We start from the raw sequence: 18,075 nt of genomic DNA on the forward strand, positions 1-18,075 counted from the left end.
ACATTCTGTGCAGAGCTTGTGCTATTTTACGCACACATTATTTTTAGGATATTGCTGTGTATCCAGGCTGTGGGTCCCTGGGATCGTCTACTTTGCTCACATTCTCTGCTCTACTTGTCGGGAACCTCCCTTCACATTTTCCACTGTCAATCGTGAATGACAATTCTTCAAACTTTACCGGTGAAACGTCCATGCAGCATCTGCATACCAATCAGTTTCGTGGGGATATGCATTTAGATCTTCTTATAGGTCATAGGCCGCTTCGGTTTCGAAGTAGCCAACAGTGTTCTTTTGAATTATGTGCAGTGAGCTAATTTTTTGAGAAGATGGTGTTAACAAACTGCAGCATAGGCTTCCTGTGTTTAGTTTCAATCAAAGAACATATTATGCCTAGTTGCACCTTGTGCGCTGCTGTGTTTTGGCCACATCATCCTAAATGCGAACATCATCCTAAAATTGAAATTAGAAAGAAATTAGGTGGTGTTTTTTCTCTTACAGTAATGTTAAAATATGCTATTTTATCTGATTCTGTTATATAGAATACAGTGCCTTCAGAAAGTATTGAGACCCCTTGACTTTTTCCACATTTTGTTACGTTACAGCTTTATTCTAAAATAGATTTTTTTAAATTATAACCTTCAGCAATCTACACACAATACACCATAATGACAAGCTGTTTATTTTTTATTTTAGCAAATGTATTAAAAATAATGAACAGAAATATCTTGTTCAGACCCCTTTGCTATGAGACTCGAAATTGATCTCAGGTGCATCCTGTTTCCATTTAACATCCTTGAGATGTTTCTACAACTTGATTGGAGTCCACCTGTGGTAAATTCACTTGATTGGACATGATTTGGAAAGGCACACACCTGTCTATATAAAGTCCCACAGTTGATAGTGTATGTCAGAGCAAAAACCAAGAAATGAGGTCGAAGGAATTATCCGTGGAGCTCTCGACTGTGTCGAGGCACAGATCTGGAGAAGGGAACCGAAAAAATGATGCAGCATTGAAGGTCCCCAAGAACACAGTGGCCTCCATCATTCTTAAATGGAAGAAGTTTCAAACAACCAAGGCTGTTCCTAGAGCTGGCCGCCTGGCCAAACTGAGCAATCAGGGGAGAAGGGCCTTGGTCAGGGAAGTGACCAAGAACCAGATGGTCCGTCTGACAGAGCTCTAGAGTTCCTCTGTGGAGATGGGAGAAACTTCCAAAAGGACAACCACCTCTGCAGCAAGCCACCAATCAGGCCTTTATGGTAGAGTGGCCAGACGGAAGCCACTCAATAAAAGGCACATGACAGCCCGCTTGGAGTTTGCCAAAAGGCACCTGAAGACTCTCAGACCATGAGAAACAAGATTATCTAGTCTGATGAAACCAAGATTGAAGTCTTTGGCCTGAATGCCAAGAGTCACGTCGGGAGGAAACCTGGCACCATCCCAACGGTGAAGCATGGTGTTGGCAGCATCATGTTTTGGGGATGTTTATCAGCAGTAGGGACTGGGAGACTAGTCAGGATCCAGGCAAAGATTAACAGAGCGAAGTACAGCAATATCCTTGATGAAAACCTGCTCCAGAGTGCTCGGGACCTCAGACTGGGGTGAAGGTTCACCTTCCAACAGGACAACAACCCTAAGCACACAGCCAAGACAACACAGGAGTGGCTTCGGGACAAGTCTCTGAATGTCCTTGAGTGGCCCAGCCAGAGCCTGGACTTGAATCCAATTGAACATCTCTGGAGAGACCTGAAAGTAGTTGTGCAGCAACGCTCCCCATCCACCCTGACAGGGCTTGTGAGGATCTGCGTAGCATCATACCCAAGGATCTGCCAAGCTTAGCATCATACCCAAGAAGACTTGATGCTGTAATCGCGGCCAAAGGTGCTTCAAAAAAGTACTGAGTAAAGGGTCTGAATACTTATGTAAATGTGATATCAGTTTTTCATTTGTAATAAATTTACAAAAATGTCTTCTTTTTTTTTTTGCTTTGCCATTATGAGTTATTGTGTGTACATTGATGAAGGAAAAACACTTTTAATGAATTTTAGAATAAGGCTGTAACGTAACAAACAACATGTGATCATGCAGACATTGTCCGTGTTCGAAAGGATCAAAACCGCAATGTATCATGGGTAAATTGTGACTGACTGACCTACAAATAATAATGAGTCATGAGTCAGTCGGCAGTCGTCTGCAGTCGTTTTGATATGCTCTCGAACACGGCCATTGATTCAGCTTTGATCCAACTTTATTAAGCGAGCACCGTTCGGTATCCTGTTCTCTACAAGTGGAGTGGATTGAGACTGTGAGGGGTCCGGCACATGTACAGAGGCTTCTGCGCCTTGGCTGATGGGAGCGAAGGTCTGGAAAAGTAAGGTCCGCAGCAACTCTGTTTTTATATATAACTGCTGCTCACTCTCCCCTCCCTTCACGTTTTTTCTCTTTACTCACCCTCTTCTGAACCCTCAACCAAATGTATTGACATGACTATGTAGCCTCTGTACAGCAGAAATAAGAACCCTGGGCAATTTTTATGACATGAAGAAAAGGCTACAACCCAGCCAGAACATAACGTTCTGAGAACCATATGTTTCTTAGACCTAGGTGAGCGTGTGGTTGTCCTATGGTTATTTTGCTTACAACCTTCCCACAATGTTCTGTGAAGGGTATAGGATACCCAGCTGGCACATAATGTTCAGAAAGCCATACTGTATGTTTCTGAGATGGGAATTTCAGTACTTCAGCATCGCGTTCCCTGGAGGTTTCCTGGTGGTTCTATTTAAAGTCGTGTTCTCAGAACGTTCAGAGAACAATCTTCGCACACAGCACCTTCTGTGGTTCATCTACTTTTGTTTCTGATACGGCATGGCAAAGCGACCCACAAGTTGGGAAAAAAATCCCAACACATGCGACACACTGCACGCACCACAACCTAGTCCAGCAGATGAGTCGCAGCAGTGCAGATTGCCTCCCATTGAAATGCATGGACTTCCGCCAGATCGCATACAGTTCACAGCAGTTGGTGTGCACAAGGCTTAAAGGACAGTTCCACTCAAACTATATTTTGGTATTTGTTTCATTTATCAACTGTTGATACAGTCCCAAAATGTTTTGCATGTCAGCAATCCAGTTTCCAAGATATATCCTTTTCAAAATATAGAAAAACAGATGGTATGATGCGTTTTGCCAAATGTGAACAGCGGCAAGAGCTCAGATACACATGAAAGCATGAAATGACTCTGGGAACTGATAGAACATCGCTCAGAGATGCACCAAAACAATATAACATAAAACATTGGTGAATTTTTCCTTTAGTGTAAAGTAGAGAATCTCACACATGTGCAGGGTTCCAGAGAATTCGTACCCATAGCCATTACGTTTTTGGCCTTATCTACCCCTCTGCAGCAAAAGGCCTCCATGGGCCTGGCCTGAATCCCGTCTCCATGGTAATGAGCATCCCTGGTTCCTGCTTATTCCAGGAGCTCCACAAAGTGTGTGGCATTCATTTGCATGGTTTCTCTTTTTGTTTCGAGTTTGTATAATGTTGCAGTTGGAAAACAATACGGTTTACATGTTTTCACTCAAGCCATTATAAAGCACCTTATAGTTTTGTCTCAGAAATGTGCACCAACATTCGTTAAGCCTATGATAGGCCTACCTAAGTGGTTCAATTCATTTGGAAGGCTTCAACATATTTGGACGCAGGTTGATATTTAAAAACAAATGCAGGAAAATTGAATGGACATTTTAAATGGTAGCCTAATGGGAAGTCGTAAACATTCACAATACGACATGGGTGTACGACATTTTGTTCTCAAACATCACAAGACAGCAAGCAACCTGATTCCGATTTTGTATTGGCTACCCGTGTTATTTAAAACACACATATCTGTTTCTTTAATGACTAGGTTTAATACTATTTAGGTTAACATAACGAATTAATTACCACATTCGAGGTAGAAGAATAGGGTGATGATGGGCAGGTTGAGGAGAAAGAGGCTATATATTTTCTAGAAATAGCCTATAGAAAAGGCCCGTATAAAATATATATATATCAATGTGTTACATTGAGCCGTGTTAAATGTTGGAATGGCATGAATGGCTATTGTGCTTGAATGTTGTGAGGGTATAGACCAAATTATGATGTAATAAGGGTGGTCCGACAGGTGGAAAATGCGGGCAAATCAGACACCTGAACAGCATCAAATTTAGCCTATAAAATGTCATAGACTAGAATAGACTACAACGGGAAAACAACAAAACATGTTAACACAGACCACAGACAGTATAGAATTACTTACACTGATACGAACCAGAGCGTCCATCATAGAAGTGAGCGTTTTCAAAGCCGACTCTGCCTCCTTCGATGAATTATACATGATACCCCTACCGTTACTATAACAAAAATGCACGGTGCCATGAAGGCAAATACTGCAAAATAGAAATTCATAACTCCTGGCTGACCAGCGTTATTAGATAGAATAAACTCTAATGTGTCATCGGGTTTGCGCAAGAAGATTATTGAAACTGGACGCACGCGCGTGAGGCTATAGCCGTTAACAATAGAAAAATGAGTCCAAATGGAAGAGAGAAATTGAAATGTAAGGAAATTAAATGTAAGCGACCATGAAAGTGCACACACGTTCCAAATGCTGCGCTAATGTGACCCCAGAGCGCCCAGATGTCTCCCACCCTTCCTTTACCGAATCGCAATAGCCTCGGAAATTCTGTCGGTTCAGGGGTCTCTGCTATAGCCTACTGTAATATAAAGGGGCGGGGGTGAGAAGGACTGCAGTAGTCGCAGCATGCGCAATAAACGTTAACTCTTAGTGAAAAGAGTGGCCTCAATAAGAATTTATTGCAATTCAATGAATCAGATATGTTACATAACAAATTGCTACTGCTGTACAAACACAGTACAAAATAACCCTGTAGTAGGCCCAGCCAGTGATCTACAGTGCATTCGGAAAGTATTCAGACCCCTTGACTTTTTCGACATTTTGTTACGTTACAGCCTTATTCTAAAATTTATTAAAGTGTTTCCCCCCCTCGTCAATCTACACACAATACCGCATAGTGACGAAGCAAAAACATAGTTTTTTTTGGTTGCAAAATATATCACATTTACATCGGTATTCAGACCCTTTACTCAGTACTTTGTTGAACCTTTGCAGGGATTACAGCCTCGAATCTTCTTGGGTATGAAGCTACAATCTTGGCACACCTGATTTGGGGAGTTTCTCCCATTCTTCTCTGCAGATCCTCTCAAGCTCTGTCAGGTTGGATGGGGAGCCTCCGTGCATAGTCTGGGCTCTGGCTGGGCCACTCACGGACATTCAAAGACTTGTCCCGAAGCCACTACTGCATTGTCTTGGCTGTGTGCTTAGGGTTGTTGTCCTGATGGAAGGTGAACTTTCACCACAGTCTGATCTCCTAAGTGCTCTGGAGCAGGTTTTCATCAAGGATCTCTCTGTACTTTCCTCCATTCATATTTCCCTCCATCCTGACTAGTCCCCCACTCCCTAAAACATCCCCACAGCATGATGCTACAACCACCATGCTTCACCGTAGGGATGGTGCCAGGTTTCCTCCAGACGTGACGCTTGGCATTCAGGCCAAAGTGTCCAATGTTTGTTTCATCAGACCAGAGAATCTTGTTTCTCATGGTCTGAGAGTCCTTTAGGTGCCTTTTGGCAAACTCCAAGCGAGCTGTCATGTGCCTTTTACTAATAAGTGGCTGACTTCTGGCCACTCTACCATTAAGGCTTGATTGGTGGGGTGTTGCAAAGGTGGTTGTCCTTCTGGAAGGTTCTCCCATCTCAACAGAGGAACTCTGGAGCTCTGTCAGAGTGACCGTTGGGTTCTTGGTCATCTCCCTGACCAAGGCCCTTCTCCCCCGATTGCTCAGTTTGGCCTGGACGGCCAGCTCTAGGAATCCCACTACCTCTCGCATGCTACGCAAGCACTCAACCATTTGAGCTAATTCCCCAGCCTTTTTAATTTACCACAAGGAGCAACCAAGAGGGTCCAGTCTTGTCAGGCTATGCTGTTGGTGGACTTGTTCGTTTACGCGCCAGCACTGGCCGAGGCTCTGTGCATCCTAAAAATGTTGCTCAGTTGCATGCGGCCAGTTAACTCAGTTGGTTAGAGCGTGGTGCTAATAACGCCAAGGTCGTGGGTTCGATCCCTGTACTGGCCATGAGGTACATTTTAAGTTGTTGTTTTTCTTTATCCTCTGCATTGGCTTCAAGGAAACTTTCCACAGCTTTGTTTGTGGGCATCAATTGTGTGTGCTACGCTGCTCCTCTGAAAGTAAGTCATGTCATTCGTTTTCATCTGACATTGTGACATCAGTGTTACATGAAAGTTGCTTGTCATTGTTACATGACAGTAGGTTGTCGTTAGACAAAGCTGCATGAAGTGTGAACTGGAGCGTTCTTGGATCCACAAAAAAAATGTGTTTTTTGGAGAATGTGGGAATCGATCCCACTACCTCTCGCATGCTAAGCAAGCACTCTACCATTTGAGCTAATTCCCCAGCCTTTTTGATTTGCCACAAGGAGCAACCAAGAGGGTCCAGTCTTGTCAGGCTATGCTGTTCGTTTACGCGCCAGCACTGGCCGAGGCTCTGTGCATCCTAAAAATTGTGCTCCATTGCAAGTGGCCGGTTAGCTCAGTTGGTTAGAGTGTGGTGCTAATAACGCCAAGGTCGTCTGTACGATCCCCGTACTGGCCACGAGGTACATTTAAAGTTGTTGTTTTTCTTTAGCCTCTGCATTGGCTTCAAGAAAACTTCCCACAGCTTTGTTTGTGGGCATCAATTGTGTGTGCTACGCTGCTCCTCTGAAAGTAAGTCATGTCATTCGTTTTCATCTGACATTGTGACATCAGTGTTACATGAAAGTTGCTTGTCATTGTTACATTACAGTAGGTTGTCGTTAGACAAAGCTGCATGAAGTGTGAACTGGAGCGTTCTTGGATCCACAAAAAAAAAAGTTTTTTGGAGAATGTGGGAATCGAACACACTACCTCTCGCATGCGAAGCAAGCACTCTACCATTTGAGATAATTCCCCAGCCTTTTTGATTTGCCACAAGGAGCAACCAAGAGGGTCCAGTCTTGTCAGGCTATGCTGTTGGTGGACTTGTTCGTTTACGCGCCAGCACTGGCCGAGGCTCTGTGCATCGATCCCGGGTTTCGGCATTAGTTGTTGTTCTATCTTTATCCTCTGCTTCGGCTTCGAGGAAACTTCCCGCAGCTTTTTTTGTGGGCATCAATTGTGTGTGCTACGCTGCTCCTCTGAAAGTATGTCATGTCATTCTTTTTCATCTGACATTGTGACATCATGACAGTAGGTTGACATTAGACAAAGCTGCATGAAGTGTGAACTGGAGTGTTCTTGGATCCACAAAAAAAAATGTTTTTTTTGGAGAAAGTGGGCATCGATCCCACTACCTCTCGCATGCAAAGCAAGCACTCTAACAATTGAGCTAATTCCCCAGCCTTTTTAACTTACTTCAATGAGCAACCAAGAGGGTCCAGTTTTGTCAGGCTATGCTGTTGGTGGACTTGTTCGTTTACGCGCCAGCACTGGCCGAGGCTCTGTGCACCCTAAAAATGTTACTACGTTGCAAGTGGCTGGTTAGCTCAGTTGGTTAGAGTGTCGTGCTAATAACGCCAAGGTCGTGGGTAAGATCCCCGTACTGTCCATGAGGTACATTTTGAGTTGTTGTTTTTCTTTATCCTCTGCATTGGCTTTAAGGAAACTTCCCACAGCTTTGTTTGTGGGCATCAATTGTGTGTGCTACGCTGCTCCTCTGAAAGTAAGTCATGTCATTCGTTTTCATCTGACATTGTGACATCAGTGTTACATGAAAGTTGCTTGTCATTGTTACATGACAGTAGGTTGCCGTTAGACAAAGCTGCATGAAGTGTGAACTGGAGCGTTCTTGGATCCACAAAAAAATGTTTTTTGGAGAATGTGGGCATCGATCCCACTACCTCTCGCATGCTAAGCGAGCACTCTACCATTTGAGCTAATTCCCCAGGATGTTTGATTTGCCAGAAGGAGCAACCAAGAGGGTCCAGTCTTGTCAGGCTATGCTGTTGGTGGACTTGTTCGTTTACGCGCCAGTACTGGCCGAGGCTCTGTGCATTGATCCCGGGTTTCGGCATTAGTTGCTGTTCTATCTTTATCCTCTGCTTTGGCTTCGAGGAAACTTCCCACAGCTTTGTTTGTGGGCATCAATTGTGTGTGCTACGCTGCTCCTCTGAAAGTATGTCATTTCATTCTTTTTCATCTGACATTATGACATCATGACAGTAGGTTGACGTTAGACAAAGCTGCATGAAGTGTGAACTGGAGCGTTCTTGGATCCACCAAAAAATGTGTTTTTTTGGAGAACGTGGGCATCGATCCCACTACCTCTCGCAATGCTAAGCAAGCACTCTACCATTTGAGCTAAATCCCCAGCCTTTATGATTTGCCACAAGGAGCAACCAAGAGGGTCCAGTCTTGTCAGGCTATGCTGTTGGTGGACTTGTTCGTTTACGCGCCAGCACTGGCCGAGGCTCTGTGCATCCTAAAAATGATGTTCCGTGGCAAGCGGATGGTTAGCTCAGTTGTTTAGAGCGTGGTGCTAATTTTTAATTTTTTTTTATTTCACCTTTATTTAACCAGGTAGGCAAATTGAGAACACGTTCTCATTTACAATTGCGACCTGGCCAAGATAAAGCAAAGCAGTTCGACACATACAACAACACATAGTTACACATGGAGTAAAACAAACATACAGTCAATAATACAGTGAAAATAAGTCTATATACAATATGAGCAAGTGAGGTGAGATAAGGGAGGTGAAGGCAAACAAGATATATATATAAATAAATAAAAAATATATATAAAAAGGCCATGGTGGCGAAGTAAATACAATATAGCAAGTAAAAAAAATAACACTGGAATGGTTGGTTTGCAGTGGAAGAAGGTGCAAAGTAGAGATAGAAATAATGGGGTGCAAAGGAGCAAAATAAATAAATACAGTAGGTAAAGAGGTAGTTGTTTGGGCTAAATTATAGATGGGCTATGTACAGGTGCAGTAATCTATGAGCTGCTCTGACAGCTGGTGCTTAAAGCTAGTGAGGGAGATAAGTGTTTCCAGTTTCAGAGATTTTTGTAGTTCGTTCCAGTCATTGGCAGCAGAGAACTGGAAGGAGAGGCGGCCAAAGGAAGAATTGGTTTTGGGGGTGACCAGAGAGATATACCTGCTGGAGCGCGTGCTACGGGTGGGCGTTGCTATGGTGACCAGCGAGCTGAGATAAGGGGGGACTTTACCTAGCAGGGTCTTGTAGATGACCTGGAGCCAGTGGGTTTGGCGACGAGTGTGAAGCGAGGGCCAGCCAACGAGAGCGTACAGGTCGCAGTGGTGGGTAGTATATGGGGCTTTGGTGACAAAACTGATGGCACTGTGATAGACTGCATCCAATTTATTGAGTAGGGTTTTGGAGGCTATTTTGTAAATGACATCACCGAAGTCGAGGATTGGTAGGATGGTCAGTTTTACAAGGGTATGTTTGGCAGCATGAGTGAAGGATGCTTTGTTGCGGAATAGGAAGCCGATTCTAGATTTAACTTTGGATTGGAGATGCTTGATGTGAGTCTGGAAGGAGAGTTTACAGTCTAACCAGACACCTAGGTATTTGTAGTTGTCCACATATTCTAAGTCAGAGCCGTCCAGAGTAGTGATGCTGGACAGGCGGGCAGGTGCAGGCAGCGATCGGTTGAAGAGCATGCATTTAGTTTTACTTGTATTTAAGAGCAATTGGAGGCCACGGAAGGAGAGTTGTATGGCATTGAAGCTCGCCTGGAGGGTTGTTAACACAGTGTCAAGAGAAGGGCCAGAAGTATACAGAATAGTGTCGTCTGCGTAGAGGTGGATCAGAGACTCACCAGCAGCAAGAGCGACATCATTGATGTATACAGAGAAGAGAGTCGGTCCAAGAATTGAACCCTGTGGCACCCCCATAGAGACTGCCAGAGGTCCGGACAACAGACCCTCCGATTTGACACACTGAACTCGATCAGAGAAGTAGTTGGTGAACCAGGCGAGGCAATCATTAGAGAAACCAAGGCTGTCGAGTCTGCCGATGAGGATGTGGTGATTGACAGAGTCAAAAGCCTTGGCCAGGTCAATGAATATGGCTGCACAGTACTGTTTCCTATCGATAGCGGTTAAGATATCGTTTATGACCTTGAGCGTGGCTGAGGTGCACCCATGACCAGCTCTAAAACCAGATTGCATAGCGGAGAAGGTATGGTGGGATTCGAGATGGTCGGTAATCTGTTTGTTGACTTTGCTTTCGAAGACCTTAGAAAGGCAGGGTAGGATAGATATAGGTCTGTAGCAGTTTGGGTCTAGAGTGTCTCCCCCTTTGAAGACGGGGATAACCGCAGCTGCTTTCCAATCTTTGGGAATCTCAGACGACACGAAAGAGAGGTTGAAAAGGCTGGTAATAGGGGTGGCAACAATTTCAGCAGATAGTTTTAGAACGATAGGGTCCAGATTATCTAGCCCGGCTGATTTGCAAGGGTCCAGATTTTGCAGCTCTTTCAGAACATCAGCTGACTGTATTTGGGAGAAAGAGAAATGGGGAAGGCTTGGGCGAGTAGCAGAGGGGAGGGCAGTGCTGTTGACCGGGGTAGGGGTAGCCAGGTGGAAAGCATGGCCAGCCGTAGAAAAATGCTTATTGAAATTCTCAATTATAATGGATTTGTCGGTGGTGACAGTATTTCCTATCTTCAGTGCAGTTGGAAGCTGGGAGGAGGTGTTCTTATTCTCCATGGACTTTACAGTGTCCCAGAACTTTTTTGAGTTTGTGTTGCAGGAAGCAAATTTCTGCTTGAAAAAGCTAGCCTTGGCTTTTCTAACTGCCTGTGTATACTGGTTTCTAGCTTCCCTGAAAAGTTGCATATCACGGGGGCTGTTCGATGCTAATGCAGAACGCCATAGGATGTTTTTCTGTTGGTTAACCTGTCTAGGATGAGCGTGCCGCTAGCGGCACACCCCCCCCCCCCCCCCACTGAAAAGCCAGTGCCGCGAAATTCAAAAAAAATATTTTTTTAAAATATTTAACTTTCACACATTAAAGTCCAATACAGCTAATGAAAGACACAGATCTTGTGAATCCAGTCAACATGTCCGATTTTTAAAATGTTTTACAGGGAAGACACAATATGTAAAGATGTACATCTATTACCTAAAAACACATTAGCATAATCCACCATCTTTTATTTGTCCACCAACACCAGTAGCTATCACCAATTCGGCTAAACTAAGATATTTATAGCCCCTAACCAAGAAAAAAACTCATCAGATGACAGTCTGATAACATATTTATGGTATGGGATAGGTTTTGTTAGAAAAAAGTGCATATTTCAGGTAGATGGCATAGGTTACAATTGCACCCACCGTCACAAATGGACTAGAATAAATACATAGAGCAACGTGTTTACCTACTTACTAATCATCAAACATTTCGTAAAAATACACAGCATACACGAATCGAAAGACACAGATCCTGTGAATACAGACAATATTTCAGATTTTCTAAGTGTCTTACAGCGAAAACACAATAAATCGTTATATTAGCATAGCACATAGCACATAGCAGCCCAGCATTGATTCTAGCCAAAGTGGGCGATAACGTCAACATCGCCAAAAATATATTAATTTTTTCACTAACCTTCTCAGAATTCTTCAGATGACACTCCTGTAACATCATATTACACAATCCATATAGAGTTTGATCGAAAATGTTTATATTTAGCCACCAAAATCATGGTTAGACAATGTGAAATGTAGCTCAGCTGGTCAGAAAATGTCCTTGCGCCACTTAGACAGTGATCTACTCTTATACATAAATACTCATAAACGTGACTAAAAAATATAGGGTGGACAGGGATTGATAGACAATTTAATTCTTAATACAATTGCGGAATTACATTTTTTAATTTATCCTTACTTTTCAATACAGTTTGCGCCAAGCGAAGCTACGTCAAAAAACATGGCGTCCTAAGCCACTAAAATTTTTCGACAGAAACACGATTTATCATAATAAAAATGTCCTACTTTGAGCTGTTCTTCCATCAGTATCTTGGGCAAAGGATCCTTTCTTGGGAGTAATCGTCTTTTGGTGGAAAGCTGTCCTCTTGCCATGTGGAAATGCCAACTGCGTTCGGGATGAACTGAAAAGCGTGCCCAGCTATTCACAGCGTTTCAAAAATAAATGTCCCAAAATCGCACTAAACGGATATAAATTGCTATAAAACGCTTTAAATTAACTACCTTATGATGTTTTTAACTCCTATAACGAGTAAAAAGATGACCGGAGAAATATAACAGGCTAAACTAACGCTTGGAACAGGAGCGGGTCGGTGTCCTCCACGCGCGTTACGCACCAAGAAAAGACTTGCTAGCTACAGGGTTTTTTAATTTATAGTGCCTGTGAACGCGCAATCGACCCCATTGAAATCGTCATCACGTAAAGGCATCCAGGGGAAGACGTAAGCAGTGTCCGTATAGTCATAGCAATAACAGTGCCCTTTTAACTGACTCCAGAACAGTGGCCAACATTTCTGAAATCTGACTCCATGTCAGGGAAATTGCTGTAGAATGGGCTCTGTTCCACTTAGAGACAAAATTTCAACTCCTATAGAAACTATAGACTGTTTTCTATCCAATAATAATAATAATATGCATATTGTACGATCAAGGATTTTGTGGGAAGCCGTTTCAAAAATTACCCGATTAGCATAAATAGTCTCAACAGCGCCCCAAGGGCTATATCTGTTCCTGGTTCTAAATTTCTTGAATGGGGCATGCTTATTCAAGATGGTGAGGAAGGCATTTAAAAAAAATATCCAGGCATCCTCTACTGACGGGATGAGATCAATATCCTTCCAGGATACCTCGGCCAGGTCGATTAGAAAGGCCTGCTCGCTGAAGTGTTTCAGGGAGCGTTTGACAGTGATGAGTGGAGGTCGTTTGATTGCTGACCCATTACGGATACAGGCAATGAGGCAGTGATCGCTGAGATCTTGGTTGAAAACAGCAGAGGTGTATTTGGAGGGCAAGTTGGTTAGGATGATGTCTATGAGGGTACCCGTGTTTACGGAATTGGGGTGATACCTGGTAGGTTCATTGATAATTTGTGTGAGATTGAGGGCATCAAGCTTAGATTGTAGGATGGCTGGGGTGTTAAGCATGTTCCAATTTAGGTCGCCTAGCAGCACAAGCTCTGAAGATAGATGGGGGGCAATCAGTTCACATATGGTGTCCAGAGCACAGCTGGGGGCAGAGGGTGGTCGATAGCAGGCGGCAACAGTGAGAGACTTGTTTTTAGAGAGGTGGATTTTTAAAAGTAGGAGTTCAAATTGTTTCGGAACAGACCTGGATAGTAAAACAGAACTCTGCAGGCAATCCTTGCAGTAGATTGCAACACCGCCCCCTTTGGCCGTTCTATCTTGTCTGAAAATCTTGTAGTTAGGGATGAAAATGTCAGAATTTTTGGTGGTCTTCCTAAGCCAGGATTCAGACACGGCTAAAACATCTGGGTTGGCAGAGTGTGCTAAAGCAGTGAACAAAACAAACTTAGGGAGGAGGCTTCTAATGTTAACATGCATGAAACCAAGGCTATTACGGTTACAGAAGTCATCAAAAGAGAGCGCCTGGGGAATAGGAGTGGAGCTAGGTACTGCAGGGCCTGGATTCACCTCTACATCACCAGAGGAACAGAGGAGGAGTAGGATAAGGGTACGGCTAAAAGCTATGAGAATTGGTCGTTTGGAACGTCTAGAACAGAGAGTAAAAGGAAGTTTCTGGGGGCGATAAAATAGCTTCAAGGAATAATGTACAGACAATCGTATGGTAGGATGTGAATACAGTGGAGGTAAACCTAGGTAATGGGTGATGATGAGAGAGATATAGTCTCTAGAAACATCATTGAAACCAGGTGATGTCATCGCATATGTGGGTGGTGGAACTGAGAGGTTGGATATATAGTGAGCAGGGCTAGAGGCTCTACAGTGAAATAAGCCAATAAACACTAACCAGAACAGCAATGGACAAGGCATATTTACATTAAGGAGAGGCATGCTTAATCGAGTGATCATAAGGGTCCAGTGAGTAGAGGTTGGTTGGGGGCACGGCGATCCAGACAGCTGGCCGGGTAGCTGGCTATCGGTAGCAAGATAACATAGGATGGAGGTCTGTTTTTATTTTATTTATTTATTTTTATTTTATTTTTTGTCACCTCGTTCGTTTCCGTCTGTAGATTAGTGGGGTTCCGTGTGGTAGAGGGGATCGATCCAATTGGCAAAATAGATATAGTGTCCCAGGAAAAAGAAAAAAAAAAAAAAGAAAAAAAAAATTGTCCGGTATATTTATTTAGATAGCAGCCGATAAGACAGCTAATAATTAGCAGATGGATATTCAGAAACGTCGCAATGGAAAAGCCTGTTGAAACCACCTCGGACAATTACGTCGGCAGACCAGTCGTGATGGATCGGCGGGGCTCCGTGTCGGCAATAAAGGGTCCAGTCCAATTGGCAAAAGAGGTATTGTAGCCCAATAATTCGCTGGTAGGCCTCTTCGGCTAGCCGGCAGATGGGCCTAGCTCGAGGCTAGCTCAAGGCTAACTGGTGCTTGTTTCGGGACAGAGGTATTAGCCAGTAGTAGCCACCTGGTTGCAGCTAGCTAGCGACGATGATCCTTTGTAATTGTCCAGAGCTTGCGTCAGGAATCCGGTGATGTGGTAGAGAAAAAGCAGTCCTATATTCTCTGGGTTGATATCGCGCCTGCAGACTGGCAGGTATTTGCCCGAGCTGAAGCTGGCTGGTGTCCGAGTTAAGGGCGAAGACCGCAGCAGTGGCTAACTGACTACTAGCTAGTAGCTAGTTATCTGGCTAGCTTCTGATTGGGGTTACGGTTCTAAAGTATAAAAAAATAGCAGATCCGTACCACATTGGGTGAGGCGGGTTGCGGGAATGTATATTCAGTTCCAAGATGGAAAGTGAAATTAAAATATATACGAAATGTATACAAAAAATACGAGGACTATTTACGCTGGACAAGACGGGACAAGACAAGACAAACACACGTCCGACTGCTACGCCTTCTTGGAGTCTAATAATGCCAAGGTCGTTGGTTTGGTTTGATCGCCGTACTGGCCATGAGGTACATTTTAACTTGTTGTTTTTCTTTATCCTCTGCATTGGCTTCAAGGAAACTTCCCACAGCTTTGTTTGTGGGCATCAATTGTGTGTGCTACGCTGCTCCTCTGAAAGTAAGTCATGTCATTCGTTTTCATCTGACATTGTGACATCAGTGTTACATGAAAGTTGCTTGTCATTGTTACATGACAGTAGGTTGTTGTTAGACAAAGCTGCATGAACTGTGAACTGAAGCGTTCTTGGATCCACCAAAAAATGTATTTTTTGGAGAATGTGGGCATCGATTCCACTTCCTCTCGCATGCAAAGCAAGCACTCTACCATTTGAGCTAATTACCCAGCCTTCATTGCTTGCCACAAGGAGCAACCAAGAGGGTCCAGTCTTGTCAGGCTATGCTGTTGGTGGACTTGTTCGTTTACGTGCCAGCACTGGCCGAGGCTCTCTGCATCGATCCCGGGTTTCGGCATTAGTTGCTGTTCTATCTTTATCCTCTGCTTTGGCTTCGAGGAAACTTCCCACAGCTTTGTTTGTCGGCATCAATTGTGTGTGCTACGCTGCTCCTCTGAAAGTCAGTCATGTCATTCGTTTTCATCTGACATTGTGACATCAGTGTTACATGAAAGTTGCTTGTCATTGTTACATGACAGTAGGTTGTCGTTAGACAAAGCTGCATGAAGTGTGAACTGGAGCGTTCTTGGATCCACAAAAAAAAAGATTAGGGGAGATTGTGGGCATCGATCCCACTACCTCTCAGATGCTAAGCAAGCACTCTACCATTTGAGCTAATTACCCAGCCTTCATGGGTTGCCACAAGGAGCAACCAAGAGGGTCCAGTCTTGTCAGGCTATGCTGTTGGTGGACTTGCTCGTTGACGCGCCAGCACTGTCCGAGGCTCTGTGCATCCTAAAAATGTTGATATTTCGCAAGTGGCCGGTTAGCTCAGTTGGTTAGAGCGTGGTACTAATAATGCCAAGGTCGTGAGTTTGATCCCCGTACTGGACATGAGGTAATTTTTAAGTTGTTGTTTTTCTTTAGCCTCTGCATTGGCTTCAAGGAAACTTCCCACAGCTTTGTTTGTTGGCATCAATTGTGTGTGCTACGCTGCTCCTCTGAAAGTAAGTCACGGCACTCGTTTTCATCTGACATTGTGACATCAGTGTTACATGAAAGTTACTTGTCATTGTTACATGACAGTAGGTTGTCGTTAGACAAAGCTGCATGAAGTGTGAACTGGAGCGTTCTTGGATCCACAAAAAAAAGTGTTTTTTGGAGAAAGTGGGCATCGATCCCACTGCCTCTCGCATGCTAAGCAAGCAGTCTACCATTTGAGCTTATTCCCCAGCATTTATGATTTGCCACAAGGAGCAACCAAGAGGGTCCAGTCTTGTCAGGCTATGCTGTTGGTGGACTTGCTCGTTTACGCGCCAGCACTGTCCGAGGCTCTGTGCATCCTGAAAATGTTGATATGTTGCAAGTGGCAGGTTAGCTCAGTTGGTTAGAGAGTGGTGCTAATAACTCCAAGGTTGTGGGTTTGATCCCCGTACTGGACATGAGGTAATTTTTAAGTTGTTGTTTTTCTTTATCCTCTGCATTGGCTTCAAGGAAACTTCCCACAGCTTTGTTTGTTGGCATCAATCGTGTGTGCTACGCTGCTCCTCTGAAAGTAAGTCATGTCATCCGTTTTCATTTGACATTGTGACATCAGTGTTACATGAAAGTTGCTTGTCATTGTTACATGACAGTAGGTTGTCGTTAGACAAAGCTGTATGAAGTGTGAACTGGAGCGTTCTTGGATCCACAAAAAAAAGTGTTTTTTGGAGAAAGTGGGCATCGATCCCACTGCCTCTCGCATGCTAAGCAAGCAGTCTACCATTTGAGCTAATTCCCCAGCATTTATGATTTGCCACAAGGAGCAACCAAGAGGGTCCAGTCTTGTCAGGCTATGCTGTTGGTGGACTTGCTCGTTGACGCGCCAGCACTGTCCGAGGCTCTGTGCATCCTAAAAATGTTGATATGTCGCAAGTGTCCGGTTAGATCAGTTGGTTAGAGAGTGGTACTAATAATGCCAAGGTCGTGAGTTTGATCCCCGTACTGGACATGAGGTAATTTTTAAGTTGTTGTTTTTCTTTAGCCTCTGCATTGGCTTCAAGGAAACTTCCCACAGCTTTGTTTGTTGGCATCAATTGTGTGTGCTACGCTGCTCCTCTGAAAGTAAGTCACGTCACTCGTTTTCATCTGACATTGTGACATCAGTGTTACATGAAAGTTACTTGTCATTGTTACATGACAGTAGGTTGTCGTTAGACAAAGCTGCATGAAGTGTGAACCGGAGCGTTCTTGGATCCACAAAAAAATGTGATTTTTGGAGAATGTGGGCATCGATCCCACTACCTCTCGCATGCGAAGCAAGCACTCTACCATTTGAGCTAATTCCCCAGCATTTATGATTTGCCACAAGGAGCAACCAAGAGGGTCCAGTCTTGTCAGGCTATGCTGTTGGTGGACTTGCTCGTTTACGCGCCAGCACTGGCCGAGGCTCTGTGCATCCTAAAAAAAAAATTCCACTGCAAGTGGCCGGTTAGCTCAGTTGGTTAGAGCGTGGTGCTAATAACGCCAACGTTGTGGATTCGATCCCCGTACTGTCCATGAGGTTCGTCTTGAGTTGATTTTTTTCTTTAGCCTCTGCATTGGCTTCAAGGAAACTTCCCACAGATTTGTTTGTTGGCATCAGTTGTGTGTGCTACGCTGCTCCTCTGAAAGTAAGTCATGTCATTCGTTTTCATCTGACATTGTGACATCAGTGTTACATGAAAGTTGCTTGTCATTGTTACATGACAGTAGGTTGTCGTTAG

The 18,075-nt window shown here is 44.0% G+C and overlaps 2 non-coding genes across 2 annotated transcripts; both read right to left on the minus strand.

Annotated features, from left to right (window-relative positions):
• Window positions 1-6,463: 6,463 nt before the first annotated feature.
• On the minus strand, window positions 6,464-6,536 carry trnaa-agc (transfer RNA alanine (anticodon AGC)). The gene has a single exon. It is a non-coding gene; the product is annotated as a tRNA-Ala (tRNA).
• Window positions 6,537-7,970: 1,434 nt separating this feature from the next.
• On the minus strand, window positions 7,971-8,043 carry trnaa-agc (transfer RNA alanine (anticodon AGC)). The gene has a single exon. It is a non-coding gene; the product is annotated as a tRNA-Ala (tRNA).
• Between the last annotated feature and the right edge of the window lie 10,032 nt (window positions 8,044-18,075).

The sequence above is a fragment of the Salvelinus fontinalis genome, chromosome 22 (genome assembly GCF_029448725.1).
Source record: "Salvelinus fontinalis isolate EN_2023a chromosome 22, ASM2944872v1, whole genome shotgun sequence".
NCBI classification, from domain to species: Eukaryota; Metazoa; Chordata; class Actinopteri; order Salmoniformes; family Salmonidae; genus Salvelinus; species Salvelinus fontinalis.